Consider the following 13,284-nt stretch of genomic DNA (forward strand, 5'->3'; position numbering starts at 1 on the left):
GATCATGGGTATGAAATATTCTTCCTGATTCAGGTTAAAAAATAATAACAATAATAATAATTACATTTTAATACAGCTTAGTAGAACTGCTGTGGAACTTTTGAAAGGCTTGTGCAGATCCTGTGCTCTGAATGTGTCCTAAAAAATATGATTAAAAATAACAAGGTAGCTTTTGGCTAATCTTTTAGCATTTTTACAGCATTAGTCTCTCATCCTGCACTGTTATTTCAAAATGTGTACATACAGCTATGTCGCTTGGAGTACAGATCTCTGGGAATACGAATTTGAACTGTTTTCCTTTTTTGAATGAGTAAGTAAACACTGGTAAGGCTGGTGTTGCATGGTGTGATTTAGTGTAGGTTAACGTAGTGCAGAGGGTATTTTGCAATAAAATTTTAAATTAGGGAGAATATATTTACTGCCTGTCGTGAGTCTGGCTTATGAACTATAGGCTTGATATTTGGCAGAATGTGTAAGAACTGATAATTAGGTGTGTGTGTGTAGGTAGTGACATTTGTTTAAAACAAAGTACTGTAAAACTGAATTCATTTATGCCTCTTACTTTGTTCAGTTGCTCATAGACAAGTAATAAAATATACCAATAATATCTCTGTTTGCAATAAGCTTTAATTATACAGACACCTGATAAAATGCAGATGAGCTATCTGCTCTCTGTGTATGAGGAGTCTAATAAATAGAACTGGCAGCTCATCTGTGTGTATGTATGTGTGTGAGAAAGAGAGTGAGGAAAAGAGAGACTCATCTGTAATAACATTGATAGCTTTGAAGGTGGGACTTAGTGGGTTTCACAGCTTTATTGGCTGAAATTATCAGATGAAAAGTGTTGGCACTATTGTGCATGTGTGCTTCTGTATATGCTTTTTTTCTCCAAGTATGCAGGTAAGGGAAATAATGGGCAGGTATAAAATTCTGTGCTTTAATGATCTACCTTATATTTTATTTTATTTTTTTAACAATTTGTAAATCTATTTTCTGTTCTTTATTAATGTCAATAAAACTGAAAGATTTACATTGTTGAGAATGAATTTCAAAATACTGTGGGAAAATCTGGACACGGGATGCTCTTTTTTTTCTTCTTCTTCTTTTTGTGCATCCTGATCTGTGGGATTTGCAAGTCTAGTTTATTCTCCAGTTTTCTAAGCAGAGGCCAGATCCTATGTTAACTTTCTGTGCTGTGGTCAGTAAGAATCCATTTGATCCAGATATGGCCTTTTCCTGTTAGGGCTGAATGTTATAATGTCATGAGTGTGCTTTGAAAGCTGCAGTGGGGTTCTGCCTCTGCTGCATCCTTTAATCATAGCACCTAGGTCATACATGAAAGTAAGTCTCAAAGCACATAAGGTCAGTGAAAGTAGTGTTTAGTTTAATTTCTGCCTCCCTGATCTTTTCAGTCTTCACTGAATTACCTCAGATCTCACAAGAAAACTTCAGTTAGTGATCATTAATACTCTGCATGCTTAATTTTTTACCTTTTTTTACCTGCATGCTTAATTTACCTTTTTTTTTTTAGAGGATGCTGGGGACTGGATGAAATCAGGCCCGCAGTAGCATTCACTGTTTTGTGTCAGATGTTTATTCCAGCAACTGCCTTGAAAGGAAAATATGTGTTCTACGTCTGGTGGAAGTTAAGGAATTTCTCCTTAGCTTCAGGAGCCTGAAGTCCAGATTTTTTGCTATAGCAGAACATGATATATGACACTTGCTGTTTTTTAGATACTCTTAGCTGATGGTTAGTCTCTGGAAGAAAAAAGTAAAATTGTTGCTTCAACAGGTATTTGCTTGAGACTAGCTCTAGTCAGGTCTCACAGACTGTCTCCTAGTAGCCCACTGGCTGCATGGGATGCATTACTGAGAGTACCTTTCAAAACACTCCTGATTCAAACTCAGATATTCATATAGGCACACGTTGGGAATCCCAAAATTATTTTGTTGTTTGCATAGTCCTTACAGTGTGATGCTGAAGAAGTAGTTGGATCAAATCTAGGGGATTATTAGCTAAGGCTTTGTCTCATGCAGCGTGTTATAGCCACAATTGCATGCCACTGTGCTGATATTTAGCTAGTGCTTCTGTATCTGACGAGTCTGTAAGCCCCAAGTTTCTGTAACACAGGATACCCAGAATCATGTAAAGAAAGTTAAGAAAACATACAGCACTTGGAACCCTCTGCTATGGGGAATTCCAGGATCCCTGTATTTTTTATTTGTATTTCCAGGAGGGAGGGTATATCTTGGGTCATGTAGTGATGGACATTAGAACTATTGCTAATGCTTGCTACTTTGGGGAAAATATATACATAACGGAGAAAGGTATTCCTCCAGAATGTAATAGAATACAGTATTGGAGTCATCAGGCCTAAGGAAACAAGATTTGGTGGGAATAAAGCCTACACTGCTGAGAAGTAGTATGAAAAGTGTGGAGGGGGGGAGTCAGTCTTGTCGAGGAATTTTGACAGCGTCAACAGTGCAAGCAAATAAAGCACACTGGAGTCCCTAGACCTGTGGGCTGGATTCACCAGCAGGTGGATTTCTTGAGAGAGAGGGTAAAGAAACAGTAGCCCCAGCATTAGGTAGTTTGCTGTGGTGTGCAAGCTGCATCATGTAATGGAAGGATTTGTGCCTCTGCACCATCACAGGCTTGCTTTGTTCCCAACTGTGCTCATCCCTTAAATATTTGTGTTGACCTGAGGGTAAGTGGAGATGTGTAGAGAAAAGAGTTAAAGCTGTTGACCTGCCAACACAGGCTTTTGCAACTCTGGTGAAGATCTGTGACTTGCATTTGAGCCATTTTCTTTCCATTGGGAAGCAGTGAAAGTTGTCTCACTTGTGTCACATAGACACACAAGCAAGGCTACTGTGATGTGGAAAGGTGGAGATTGAAAAATTTTGTCTTCAACCTAAATTGGGATGAAAGTTTAAACACTGAAATTATATTATGTACCATAGTTTGACAATGCTATGGAATATCTGAATTAAGCTCAACATTGCTTCTGATATTAAAGGTCCTGAATAAAATAGGAAAGGGTTGCTTACTTGCGTATGATTTACTGGGGAAACTTTGGAGTAAGACAAAAAGTTCCTACTGAAAAAGGAGACAACCCTCATGAAGCCTTAATGTATGCGGGTACACAACAAAGTCTCTGGTGTGGTTTTCACTCATAAGAACCAGTATACAGAAATATAGTTTATAGTACCTGTATATTTTTACACTCCTTAGGGTGACATATAAATTTATGTACATATGTATTTTTCATCAGAAGTTTAGAGTTGAGAGTATAATGTGCTAGTTGTTGAGGCATTCAAGAGTTGTTGGTTTGTGGTGTTTTTTTGTTTTGTTTTGTTTTTGACAAGCATCTCAGTGAAACCTGGGATAGATACCAATCTTGTGCACTTGATAGAATTTTATTTATTTATTTTTTTTGACTGTAGACATGTATTAGTCTGGGTTGGTAGCAGGGCACTCTGGGTTTCTCACAGTTTCCCCTCACAGCTGGCTTCCGGCCGCCATTTTGTTGCTCTTGCCCCCTGAGGGGCTGGGCAGGGCCTCTCCTCACAGAGCCCTGCGGCCTGTGCCTGGGCACCCACACCTGACATCTGCGTCCATCTTGGAGCGAAAATAACGTTGACTAGAAGACTAATACAAAATAAATGCAACAAAAGCAAGTGAGTAACATGTTAATAAGTTAAAAAAGCTGTGGGGGCAGCAGGAGGCCTGGAGTTGTTTGCTGCGGGGGCTGAAGGGCCAGAGGCTGGCCAGCATGCAGGGCACAAACTAAAGTGCTTGTTACGTGCTCATTATAAAGATTAAATTACTCCTTCAGTAACTGTAGTACCACTAGAGGTGTTCCTGGTGTTACTGGCATAAGTAAGGTGGGGTTTTAGCCATTAAGTGAAAGAAGAAGTGCGAACTGCTGAAGGTACAGTAAGGAACTAATTTCTCTGAGGATGAGAAAGCAGCACTGTGCAGGTATGTTTCTGTACACAGATAATTGCTTTTTGGAGCTTGTAAAAACATTGAGTTCCAACAGAAACTGTAAATGCTAGTGGATTTCCTGTAAACACAGAGGCTTGATTTATCCTTTAATTGTAAGGAATACATCCGAGATACCCTCATAAACATCCAATTCTTCTTTTAGATCAACTCAGGTTATTCGTATCATCATACAGAAAGTAAGCTAAAAGTACATAGTAGCCAGCCAGACCTATACTTTATTATTCTGCACTAAATTTCCTTCAGCGCTAGATACCATCAATTGTGCACATGCATGTTATATATTTGGCTCCATCTCTAATGTCTTTAAAGAATAAAAACACTTTAATTACTCAAATTGTTAATTAATATGTGATTCACGCTACTAAAGCAAGATATATCTACAACACTTCTAGAATTAATCAAGTGAAGGTTACTGTTTTATTTAGGAACAAATTGAAGATTCTGTGTTTAATTAAAAACTTTGTGTTATATCTAAAATATCTACATTGCTTTATCATTCTATAGTTCTATTTTTGATATTCCAAGTTATTTAATCGTGTGAATTAATTTTAATCTAAAATTATCATGGAAGTTAAGCAACTATAGGACAGGAAAATTTACAGCTACTAATAGCTTCAGTTTTAGGAATGGGTAACAATCACATAAGAGAATCAACTATCAAAATACATGATCTTTTCATTTAAAATCAGGAAAAAAAGGGCTTGAGTCTTCAGAGTTACTTGCATGGAAATACATGTAAGTTTTTCAAAGTAGTACCAAGAGTACTGAAATAAAATAAAAGAGATAAAATGTAATTTAACATAAAACTCATGAGTTGAAACTGGGGTGCCAATGAAAATTTAGGGAAAGTAGCATGTTTGTTTATTTTCCATGGTTATTTTTGTAACACAAAAGCAGTGAAGGTGAAATTTTAGACCTTTATTGCCATACCTTCTGCAGATTTCTTTTACCTTTGTATTCTGTCCTGTTTCTTCATTGGAGATGCACATAAACTTTTAGGGTAACGTTTTCAATGATTTTTCAATTATTTTTATACATACCTTCTTGTTGGGTACAAATGTCCTGGTGTGTGGCAGTGTGTATGGATAGAAAAGCGTGGGGGGGAGTGTATAAAATCGAATATATTTTACGGTAAAATCACTTCCACCCCATTAATGCCTTACTGTAGGCTTTGATACTGTTTGCTATCGTGTTGCAACATTGTTTCCTACAAAATGATGGTAATTTAAATACCTAATCTGTGTTTTGTTTTGTTTTTTTTCCACAGTCCTGGAGTTCAATGGTAAAACTCAGTATGTTGCTTCATGCCACAAGAATAAGCTCTCTGTAGTGAAACTATATAAGTTCATTACTTGTTTTGTGTTTTTAACTTGAGAGATGGCAGTCAGATGTGCTAAAGCACAATACACAAGGTGTTGAAACCTTTATACATCTTAGAAACTGTCCCTGCTGCAGGCGTTCTCCATCATTTTATTCTTCAGGTGAATTTGGAGGAGAAAGCTTCCCTTATAGATCTCTACTCTACTCTGCAGTAATTTTGTCCTACAACCCACCAAGGGAAGCCCTATGGTGTACTGAAGGTGGCTAAACCTCACTTTAGTGTCTGATGCTGGAGTGCAATGTGTGTTAGCGTCACGTCCATGGGTTGTGCTTTCCATCATTGAAACAGAAGCAGCTCATATAATGTTTTGCAAGTTTCTCTTGAACACAAAAAGTATGTTTGCAGATCGTAGTCCTTCAAGTTGAATTCAGGCTATAAAATGAGGGGGAACATTTTGGACAAAGAGGGCCTTGAGGCAAAGGCCCAGGTCTAAATGTCTTTGCTGCAAGTCTGAGTTTAGGTGGCATTGGTGCCTTTTGTGTTTGAATTAGGTACGGCTGGTACCTGGCAACGGGACAGCTGAACATTTTGGCTCACTGGCTCAAATCATTTCTAGGAAATGGAAAATCATTAAAAATGAAACAAACAAGAAAAACATGACCAAACAGCAAATAAATATGTGTTTCCAGTGAAAATGTAGCTTTGTACCTGCAGCTAATAAGTCATTAATAATGTCTCTTTTAAAAAACTGTAGGTTTTTCTAAATACTAGGCTTTTACAGGGGAAGCTGTGCTTTGCCTCTTGGTGTTGTGAAAAAAACGAAAGAGCAAAGTGCTGTCTGTTTCCTTATACCTCTGAGGTGCCTGAAGCACATCCACAGTTCGATGTCATCTGTGAGGACCAGGAATGACTTCTCTGCAGAAGTCAATAGCGTTTATGCCATTGACTTTGCAGATCCAGCGTTTCACCAAGGCAGTCTGCCTTGTGATTTTTAGTATTGACGTTCTGTGGCAAACTATTACTTCTTTTTTATAGAAACATGTTTTTTCCAGTGATGGACATGACCCAGCAGTTTAAGTGGCTTGACTATATCAATTTATTCAAGAAAAAAAAACTTTAAAAACATATTCCAACATGTTTAAGTGTTTTTGCTGTAAACTCATCAACCTGTCTTCCTTCTTTGTTCTGCAGTCTTTTTAAGTAACGTACTAGGAAGATGATCTGTAACAAATAAAGGAAAAAGAATCCTCTGTTCAGGGACTGTATTTGTTTACTGAACTTGAGGATTTCTAAGATAAAAGTTACACATATTTATTTGAAAAGTGACATGAGAAGGAAGGGTTTACTGAGGAGCAGTTTCAGTATAGCCAAACCGTAATACTATTAAACAGGTTACACTGACAGATATCTGTTGTTAAGTGAAAATAAGATCAGTTGAACTCAAGGGATTTCCAGAAAACCTCTTCATGCTTCAACAGAGCATAATTTGTTTGAAGTAATGGTGACTAGTTACATGCAATTATCTGATTTTTTGGAGGGGGAAGGGACACAAAGGAGAACGCATCTAAGCTTCTGCTGTATTGTGTAGTAATGTTCCATTTATATATATAGAGAGAGAACTTCCAAAGGGTGAAACCAACCATAAGACTTATCAAAATCTTCAAATTTGCAAATTTTTTAGGAAGTCGCTTATTGAGATAAAGAGGAAATCTCTTAAATGATCTTTTTAGTTGTTTAAAATAGAACTTAATTGTGCAATCATTTGTAAGTCCTTCTCTGTGTTTTAAGAAGGAAAGCTGAGGTCAAGCAGGCACACCGTGTTACTTGTTGTGCCTGCTGTGCACCTCCAACCTTTTTTCCACATGTGCACTCCCCTTCCCCGTGCTTCCCAAACCAAAAAACTATGTTAAAATAGCATTGGATGGGTTAGGCATAGTCTTACTTAGCCATTTATTTGTACAGTTTAAGTCTTATTTTCAAAGTCAGCAAAAGTTTCCAAAGCTTGGCATCTTGGAAATCAGGGCATAACGTATAATTATATACAACATTCAACCTCAGTTGAATGGTCTGATGACTCAGATTGTGCATGTAAGCTGTAAAGGGAGACTGTGCAAAAGCTGTGTCAGATAAAGGGCTTGAAATGCAGGGTTACATGGCAAGGAATTCTTAAAGAAAGTTATGTATTATTTTTTTGTTAAAATGATGTATTTTACTGCAGTTGTGTGCAGAATATGTTTTATATATAATTATCTTTGGACAAATGATTGAATACCTAAGACAGCCCCAACATTGCTAATGACAAATGAATATATTCAGGAGCCCCAAAGTGGAGTCCCAAAGACTTTCAGATACTGTTTTTCTTGGACGGATGTTAAAAACCTTTAAGTTTTGAGAGAATTCCTATGAGAAAGCACCTTTAAACTGAGAAAGGTCAATTTCTTTGACAGCCAAGACAGGAGGTTTCAGTGGGGTTGCTGTGATCCAAAACCTGAATTATGTATGTCAGTCCTTAGGGTGTATCTTTTAAAATGGGATTGGAAGCCTGGTGGGATGGTGGCTGTTCATTTCCAAATGCAAGCAGGATATTACATTTAAAACCCGTGTTGGAAGAATGCTGAGGTTACAAAGTTAAGCACTCTGAAGTCAAGAAGTGCCACAATTAAGCTTTCTGAAACCTCTGAGTTGTTCACTGGGCATTTTCCAATGTCTGCACCAGAAGAGGTGGGGATCGCCATGCCCATAGCCATGCGTGCCAGTTTACTTCTGATTCAGCCCCTCCTTCGCGGTGAGTGAGGCAAGGGTGCCACTAGCTGCAACTTTCTGCCTGTGCTTCAGCCCAAGCTCTTCTGAGGAGTGTAATCAAGGACCTTAAATGCAGGGTGCTACAACCAAAAGTGTTTGACAAGCTGAGCTGGAACTCTTGTGTTACTGTCAAACATGCCTCTATTGTTTTGCAGTAACAACAGAGTTTGCATGTAGATGTAAGAGTGCCTTCTGCTCTGAACCCTGGTTTTGCTTCTGTTCATGCTGACTCTAGTCTTTGTTATACTTGTACTCTGATTAAGGAATTACTCTCTGACTGTGGGGATGCTAGTGATTGAAGATCCTACTAATCTACACTCTCTGAAATCCTTCATCTATTTTTATTTCGGTATTCGTATCTCACGAAACCATTTATAGGATGTAGTAGCTTTCACAAAGAGTTGCAGCCAACTATTTTCCAAAGGTTTTGAATACTAGAAAGCAAGATACACCAAATTCTTGAGCTCAGAATTCGTCACCTTCCAGTCAACAGAGATGCAGGGGGGAAGGAATCACATCACTGAACCAAATGACTTAATTTCTAGTGTCTTCATGGACTGACTCTTCTGAATGTTTCCAGTGAACAGCTCCAGGAGCATTTTTTTAAATTAATTTCTATTTTTAAGTATGTTTAATTTAAGTGGGTTTTTTTTTGTTTGTTTGTTTGTTTTTAATGTGCACAATGTGATAGTGTTTACCATGTGCAGGGCACTTCCAAAACTTACAGCAATATTGTCTGTCTGCCAGCCAAGGTTTTGAGTAGGAGGAATACATTTTATCAGAGAAAATAGACAAAGAGCATGACAAACAAGACAAAAAAAGGTGCTTTAACATGAAAGTACATATTTGCTAAAATGAGCTAAGATCTTGACTTGTTTTCAAAGAGCTGCGTAGACTCCAGGCAAGCGTATCTATGGTAGTTTAGTGACAAAGCCAAGAAACACATTTTATGTTCAGAAAACATGTAAAATGAAGGCAATATTATTGCACTGAGTAATTTTCTTCTTGAGTCAAAACAAACAAGCCCAGCCCCAAACCTCCAAAAATCCAATGCAAGGTTTCCTTGCATGGTGCACAGTAAAATCTTAATGGCTTAGTAGCTGTAGTTTCCTTTCATAATGCAGGAGACAATTGAAGTAAAACCTTGGCAATAAATTATACCTCTGACTCACCACGAACACAGGTTGTCTCTTGAAATGTTAAAATTCTGCCGGTCTATTAAATAATAGTTATTTGTAGGTGAACATGTTTGTGCTGACGGAGTCATCTCCAATCAGTATTCATTATAAAGCTTTCGAAAAGTATTTTCTAGGAAAAACGAAAACCTTCATGTTAATAATCATAAAACTCCCTCATCATAGTCTGTTATTTTGGCTGGGATTTTTTTCCCCATTTGAAAAATCTTGGGCCCAGTGTAATGATTTTACTTCTCATTCCTGTCACATTGAGACCAAAGGAGGAGCTGAATGTGTGAACCGCTATTGGTAATCAAAGCGGATAACACTCTTTTTTCATGGGATTTGTTCTTAGGGTATTTAATCCTATATTGAGTAAGGAGAAATACTGGAGGAGGGTTTCTTTTAATATTTTTACTCTCTCTGTGTATCCTGAGGTCAGAATATTCCAGTTATGGTCTTTATGGTCATAAAAGACCCATGAACTTTGAACAGAAAACTCTTGTGGGGCTCAGTGGAGAAATATAAATGGCAGAAGCTAAAAGGGTTGATTGTCTTTGGTGGAAATATATATACTTTTTGGAACACTGGAGTGGAAGTAAAGACAAATGAACATCCTTATGGTGTAATCACCAGGTTGAAAAATCAGGTGACTTTAGTCCTCAAACTCCCTGTTAGCACAGTGAGTTTTTATGTTCTTTATATCTTCGTTGGTGGATGAGTCAATGTTTAAATGCTCATTTATCATTTACTATATAAAAGAAAAGCTATTACCTGAAACTCATTTTTACAGTTGCAGGCAAACTGAAATAATCATTTTCAAGGACCTAAAGCTGTTTCTTGAAGAATGTCATCATTTTCTTCTTATTTTACTTACCACTTACACTAGTATATGAGGTACCTTCAAGAGCTGTACCTTACAAAACCTGGCTGCAGATATTGCCAGGCACCATACCTGTACAAACTGGGCTAAAGAAACTCAGTTTCAGCAAACTGCATTCATCTTGCAGACAGGACAAAAGAGCCACTTAAAAGGCGCAGCTCACACTGAGCACTTGTGCTGCTTGCTCAGTGTTAGCCTGTAATGTGCGTTGCCCATCGGCTGAGCAGCCTGGAAAGCCCACAGAAAGTATTTTGGGACCTTGGGGTAAGGTCCCATCCCTGCCATGGAATCACACTTGTTTGTGCTCATCAAGGGGGGAGTTGCCATGGGATTGCTGTTCTCTGCTTTTCTGTAGATGTCCCCTAAGTAGATGCCTGCCTAAATGAAGTAGTAGAGGAGATAGCTGTGTCGACTACATGCAGAAGTTTCTACCCACTGATGTTTCTTGGGACTCGTGTTCTGAGAAATGCCGCTACTGCTGGGAAAAGCACGACTTTGCACATCTAATTGCGTTAGGATATTCTGTCAGAGCCATTACCTTTGTCATGTGCTGGGCCTACCCAGGCAAAAAAGTGGTGTAGACAATATCATACATTTGCCTTTGTTAGTTTAATCCCACCTATCTTCAATTAATTTTCATTCCCTGGGTGCCACCGTACATTGCCACCCCTTTGTGCCTCATTCTTTATCTCACCAAACGGCCAACGCGGGCAAATGAGGTGATTAGCTGAGGCAACCAAGTGGTGAGACCAACGGCAGTGTCTCTACAGGAAATTATGCCACTGCATGATTGTGGATCACCAGGGGGTTGCTCTTCACTTGCAGTCGCAGGCACACTGACTCCGACTTAAACTCGCACGATGCTGCCTCCGCGTCTCCTCTGCCCCCTCCCTGCTTGTTGGTGGGAGCCGCCACCCGTCCTTCATTTGCTGGCAGGAAGGTGAGGTCCTCCGTGCAGAAGGCCCACTCTCCCTTAATCTCGTTTTAAATCCAGGTCAGAAACAGAACTGTTAGAGGTGTTAATTTACAACAGTGCCTAATTGTAAAAATGATCTTGTTAGGATGATACATGACATGATAAAAATAAGTTACATGTGATCTTTTAAACTCGCCCGTATCTGCTGCAGATCTTGCAATTTGTGAACACCAGAAGACTGTAATTTACTTAAGTGCTTGTGCCTTCATTTTATAGGAATCCATAGGCATTTTAAAATCAAATGTACTTTTTATAGTGTAATATTTTGAGGCGAGTATGGTGAGAATGAGCTATTTTATCGGTAATATAATAGAAAGGCATGGTCCTTCATTTCTTGGGGAAAACCGGAGGTTTTCTATGAAGTCTGGTAGGAGTACATTGAATGTTAGCTCATGAGGTTAATGTTGAGACAAAGGACATGTTAGGAAAAAGTAATTATCTGATACTGAACAAGAGTATTTTTTAAAAAATGTATTTCCTTTCATTTTTCCAGCTGTTGGCCTTTTTCTGCGTGTGTGTTTTGTGTCACTCCCCCAAAGGACTGAGCAACCCTCCAAATTTGCATGACAAGGAGTACCATAAGGGAAATACCTTGCTGAGTGATCGATTTGCTACAACAGGTTTAGGTCTTTGATAGTGACAGCAGAGAGGGTCCGGACAGTTTACCTGGGTAAAAGGTGCGGTGTTGGTGATTCGTGTTAATTACATACTAATTAAAGGGTACACTGATTGTGATGGAGTGTCATGCAGAGCCTGCACGCTCTGTGTCTATTTTTATTTTACAAACATAGTTTTGCACTCATTGTTGAGCAGGTGGAAGGTTTGAGGTGTAATGCATCCCTATCCTGTTGCATTATTTTACCAAATTGCTTTCTCAGTCATGTGATCATACTTAGTCTCATTGGCCTTTAAGTTTATTAGCCACTTAGGGGAAGAAAAAGAAAAAGAAGTAGGTCTTCTACTCTCACATGGCGATTTGACCCTGTGGTATTTTGTACAGCCTACGGTAAAGGAGTCAGAGGCAGTGTTTGGCCACAGGCTCTCAGATTTCTAGAGCATGTTTGCTCAGTCCAAAAGGCACTGATTTTCCTTTCTCATTCTCTTTCTTAGTCTTTGATGCCTCCCTTTCTTCTGGTTCTGGGGCAGAAGCAGACAGGTTGGGAAAGGCAATACTGAACTTAAAAGTAACTTGAGGTGCTTAGTACCACTCAGGAGTTACTCAGAACTTGGCAGAAGTGGGTTTTGTACACTGCTGCCCCTGGAAGAAATTAGTTAGACTGATTTGTCTTGGAAAGCTTTTTGTGCTTCACTTTTTTAGCTGATTTTAATGTCAGAAGCATTCATTTCTACCTACTTCTTGGAAAGCAAATTTTCCATTTTACTGAAGCCTGGGCCATCTTCTGCTTGCATAGAAACAAGTTTCAATATTGGGCTTTGAATCTAAGAGAGGCATTGTTTGAGTCCTCTGTTAACCTCTGCTGGAGCCCTTTGTATGTAGGGACTTGATGTGTTTAGCAGCAGAGAATTATATTGCTCCAATCGAAGAGGACACTGTCATAAATGTATCTTTTTTGGGGGGAAAAAAGTCTAGTTTCCTATGTGATAAGAAATCAGGAATGTCACGTGGGGAGGAATTTCTTTAAGCAGGTATATGAACTGCCTGGTAGCATCTCAGAAGCCGTGCGTTTACACACAAACAGCAGTCAGGAGTATTTCCAGTACCTTTCTGTTCTGTAAAGGTCACAGGTATGAGTGCTGTTCTCACCACAGCAGCAAACAGTTGACTAATATGAATCCTGGCTTTTATATGCACGATTTCATGCGGGCCCACTGGATAGTAATTAAGTATGAGTTTCTGGCTCTTTCCAAGTTTGAACTTATGAATATCTAAAGATCCGATTGATCAGAGAAGTTCAGGTTAACAATGAAATAGATCAAAAAGCAAGCAAAGAGTAAGGGCTCAGCCCGACAGTACTGCTGAGTGATAACCTAGCTGTGGGAGAATGTGGCTGGAATGATGCTATACGAGCCTGTTTTCATTTCAGCTTATTTAGCATGGGTCTGGTATTTAATTGTATTGGAATTGTTTCTTTTTGACAAAGAGGGTTGAAGACT

At 38.8% G+C, this 13,284-nt stretch overlaps 1 protein-coding gene across 4 annotated transcripts in view; it reads left to right on the top strand.

The window, feature by feature from the left end:
• The window catches only part of LOC106016886 (uncharacterized), a 538,115-nt gene that overhangs the window by 349,594 nt on the left and 175,237 nt on the right, over positions 1–13,284 (top strand). Inside the window, exon 1 of one of the 4 annotated variants that reach the window (XR_011807933.1) lies at positions 3,439–3,681. The exons of 2 other annotated variants lie outside the window; for them this stretch is intronic. The gene's annotated coding sequence lies outside the window, so the exon portion shown is untranslated. Of the gene's footprint in view, positions 1–3,438; positions 3,682–13,284 lie in introns of those variants that run through there. One more of the 4 variants, XM_072035212.1, reaches the window with a different exon arrangement.

This window comes from Anas platyrhynchos, chromosome 3 (genome assembly GCF_047663525.1).
Source record: "Anas platyrhynchos isolate ZD024472 breed Pekin duck chromosome 3, IASCAAS_PekinDuck_T2T, whole genome shotgun sequence".
Taxonomy (NCBI): domain Eukaryota; kingdom Metazoa; phylum Chordata; class Aves; order Anseriformes; family Anatidae; genus Anas; species Anas platyrhynchos.